The sequence below is a fragment of the Vanacampus margaritifer genome, chromosome 3 (genome assembly GCF_051991255.1).
Source record: "Vanacampus margaritifer isolate UIUO_Vmar chromosome 3, RoL_Vmar_1.0, whole genome shotgun sequence".
In the NCBI taxonomy this organism is placed as follows: domain Eukaryota; kingdom Metazoa; phylum Chordata; class Actinopteri; order Syngnathiformes; family Syngnathidae; genus Vanacampus; species Vanacampus margaritifer.
The window spans coordinates 6670430-6674699 of record NC_135434.1 but is presented as its reverse complement, the minus strand read 5'-3'; the positions used below and the strand labels follow the sequence as shown (position 1 = coordinate 6674699).

The following is a 4270-nucleotide window of genomic DNA, read 5'->3' as shown; positions in this document are numbered from 1 at the left end:
AATGGCCATTCATTTCATGCAATTTTAAGAAAAAAAAAGTCACAAGGATGTATGTCCATAAACTTGCTGAGCATTTTATTACTTGTACATTTTAATGTATTTATTTGTACACACGCTACCGCAGTGTTTTCCATGACACCTTTTACAATTCTCGATGTATTTGCTTTTTTTTAAAATAATTTTGCCATAGCAATTTTTAGGAAATGTTTACTCAATCTTGAGACTGACACACTATTATTTTTTGCTTGCAGGGGGGGACAGCTTGAAGTTGGAGAGAAATGCTTGAAATGTCGACTGCTTGCCTACTCAGCTATTCCCAACTTGGCGAAGTCGCTCGGATACGAGCAGGAGACAGCGACAGTGCAGCTGTCACAGGTGAGCTCAGCAAGTGGCCTGCAAAGGAAGACCTCCGCAGTCGTTCATCCTCCCCAGATCAACTGTTTGCAAAGATATATTTGGCTCAGTTGCACAACTGTCTCCTTTTGACAACAACAAAGACAAGACATTTCATATTTTCAATTCATATTATAAAAAAAAGAAAAAAGAAAGAAAATTTAGAAGATATTTTTTTAGTAGTACATTGCATTAGTCTGATCTCCTAAAAGTCTGAAGCCAACGCTAGCTTTTGTTTTTGTGAGCTTTTTTCACAGTAATCAATATGATTTGCAATGCATGAACATTGTTTCACAAATGAATACACAAAACTTTGCAGATAAATACTGCATGAAGGAACAACCACTTACATTTCAACAACCAATAATTCAGTATTTCATAATATCTCTTTTGGTAATGATCTGGAAAAGGACGCTACACTTTTATGCAAGCTATTCTTGCATGCGAGCTGCTCTTCCATGGGTTCGAGGTTGCTTCCATGCATCGAGCCCTGCTTTCTCAATCAAGGTTTCTCAGTCAGTGTTTTCTTTGAACTCATCTGAATCCAGCCCTTCACTCTGCTGCTGTTACTTTGTATTTTTTTTTTGTCTGTGTGTCTTGTCTGCGTTTTTTTTTCCCACACTTCCACACTTTGCGTGACAGTTTACAGTACTATATTCTGTTATTTTAGATGGTTGATAAATGATGTATGATCTTTTTACTATTATTATATATATATATTTTTTAATTTATTAAATAGCATTTAAATAGAAATTCACTTCACAAAGTTTGGATTTGTGGAAAATGTGACTTTCGGTAAAGTATTATTTAAGGAAAAGACCTTTACGGGAAAGGCTAACCTTAGCATATGACTGATGTGACCTCTTAGATTGTCATCATTTGCGAAGACATGGGCCTTAACCTTTTTAGGTGGATTACCCTGCCAGTTTGCAGGTGTGTTCCTGCATCCCTCGCTCAGTAAACGTGTGCTCCAGCATGTGTTCCTTGCTTAAGTGGACATTTGTGTGTGGGGAGGCGGAGGCGGAATTGAGCAACAGTTGCCTGATGTGCGTTTGTGAGGGTGGTTTCTCGGCGATTAAAAGATAAAATGTGTGCATGTGCGCGTCCGCCGAGGCTACATACAGCTCGATGCAGAATCGAGATTGATGGAGGCTTGCCTTGAGGAGGATACTCTGTTATCTCCTTGTAATTAAAACCCACCTCATAAAGATTATTGACTCCCCCACCGCACAAACTAGCACGCTCTCTGGCTTGGCAGGGTTTGCAAAAGAAGGATTCTTAAAAATAAAAAAAAATAAATAAGAAGAAAAATAGCATAATAAGCAGTCCATATTTTCCGATTTATGCGGAACATTTAGATGTGGTTAAATTATTGTAATGTGCTATAAAACCTGAATGTGAAATTTGTAATCCACTTTGGAAAATTGCTTACTATATTGCATTAACATTCCCTGAAAGAGCTTTGGAGCCGCGCATGCCAGCTTTTTTTGTACACCGTAATTTAAAAGTCCTCAATGTAGGTACTAAATAAAAATTTATTAGTGGAAGGCATAAATAGGCACGCTGAGATGAGTGATGGCATACTTGAGTTTTTGTTGATAACATAGATTACATGGCATGTGTGAGTGTGTGCGTGTGTGTGTGTCTTGGGAGGAGAGTTTGCATCTCAGTACAGATCTGCACATGAGCTCCATCTTTTAAACCAAACCAAGCTGACGGTGTAATTCTCTGTTCCATTTAACTTCTTGTATTCGAGGTCAGTGTTTCCACTCCAATTGGGAAGAAATCACAAGTTATAAGGATCAGGAAGGAGCTCATCTGAGGTAGACTGGCCATCTAAATCCCTGTAGGGCCCCAAGCTCTGCTATTTCGACTGTACACGTAATTGTGTGGGTTGTAAAAGTAGACCTGCAATCAACCTGGGGACACCAATGAGCGACGGCGGGAACATGACATGAACGCCCTGTGGCGAGATGACACAAGAGTGTGTGTGAGAATATTTGTTCATATTCTCAGCAGGTGGAGAGCTTCTTCTCTGGGGTCAGATCCCCTTGTGGGTTCTTGCATCCCGGTCACTAAAGGATCGCGATTCCCACAGCTTGCCCCACTCTCAGGCCGCAAGGTGTGTGACTCACGACACTCAAGTTCATATGCTAAAAGTCCCCCGTCCACACGATAGGAAATATTTGCTTCAGGGACCAAAAAGTAGAAGAGTAAACATTGTTGTATTTGCCTGACAAGCATTCTTTGAATGAATGATCAAACTGCCCCAACGTTGTTCGCTAGCTTGTCGTCAAACCACATGTGTTAGTTTTGCTGATATTCAAAATTGCAACATGGCTGACAGCCAAGCAAAATTAATTTTCTCAATGAAAGTTTCAGGTTAGACGGATTTTGCCGAGCCGGACTACAGTAATAAGTTACACAGGCACTGTTTTACGACCAAATGTTTTTATATTTTCACATGTACCTGTGATTAATAAAAAATAAAAATAAAAAAAAAAGTAAAAAATTAAAAAAGTATCGGTTGCCAAAATTAATTGTTCCGCTTAGAAGTGACATCTAACTGGCCACCGCTAGACAATCCATAACTGTACAGTTTATTCAAAAAATGGTATTTATATTTTATATTTTATATTATTTATTTATATTTTCACATGTACCTGTGATCATTTTTATTTTTATTTTTAAGCAAAGAATGGGGAGTCTCGGTTGCCAAAATTCACACAAGCTTTCACAGAAAAATTGATTTTTTCTCTGGGTGTTATTTTATTTTGAAATGGCTTGGTCAGAACCAACAAAAAGCCAAAAAAAATGGTCAAATAACGCCCAGGGGTTAAAATTAAATGCCATTAATTTTATTTAATTATAGAGAAAAACATATATAGATTTTGCTATAAATTATCTGTCAAAACAATTTGTGGCCCATTATGTATTAAGAGTAGTAGTGGTTTTAGCACTTGGTATTTAATTTAGTTAATTCCATACCATGGTCTCATTTCTTTCAAACAAAACAAAAAGCTAGAGGAAGATATTCCGTTACTACTCATTTTTTCCCCCAAAACATTGTTTATCTAGAATTCCCAAGTTTTTCAGTTGAAAATCTTGACAGCTAAGAATTTTTTATATAGCTAGTTAACACATCACAGTCTGTGATAGTCAATGTCTAGGATGCTTGGCTCTCAGGATTCATGAATGAGTACGAACACAAGGTAATGTTTGATTTGTTTGCAGGTGTGTGATGTCATATGTTGTACCCGGCACACGATGGCGCCCGCTTTAGGTAAGCAGTCTAACTGTGTTTGTCTCTGGTTGATTCAAATGAAATGTTGTTAGAATCCAGGTTTGTATATTCTGCTCCAGCACTCTACATTGATAAACGTGCCTTCCCCGACTTCAAATGCTGCCTTCTTGCTCCTCAAAGTCCTTCCTCATTCACTTCCACCACCCATCAAACCATCGTTCATTTCCAAGGGAAGCATCGTTACCGCACAGTCGGACCCAGCAGCTTGATACGCGCTAATTATAGTGTGTGTTTTACATGCTAGATGACTTTTGCTTAGAGATGAGCCCAGTCTCAGTAAGTAAGTGTTGATAAAAGTGCTGCAAGTACTGTCAATGTACACGTTTGTGTTTATTCTTGTGGAGTCGCTTTCAATAGACTGAATGCACATATAGAGTAGACTTAACGTACACTGCCTATGACTATTAACCATGCAAAAGACTCTGGGGTTGGTGAAGGACTCTGGTCGGTGCTGGATTTCACTTTCCTTTCTTTTCTTTGGTCCTTCCTCTGGTCTCCTGACGGCCTCACGACTCTGGCTGGAAGTGTTCGGTTTAGGTGAACGGTATGGGATTTTTGAATAGGTTTTAGGTG

The 4270-nt window shown here is 38.7% G+C and overlaps 1 long non-coding RNA gene across 1 annotated transcript; it reads left to right on the top strand.

Moving 5' to 3' along the window:
* Positions 1-273: 273 nt before the first annotated feature.
* LOC144049288 (uncharacterized) lies at positions 274-3665 on the top strand. The gene is made up of 3 exons (XR_013293534.1): positions 274-375; positions 2410-2515; positions 3628-3665. It is a non-coding gene; the product is annotated as an uncharacterized LOC144049288 (long non-coding RNA).
* Positions 3666-4270: the final 605 nt, after the last annotated feature.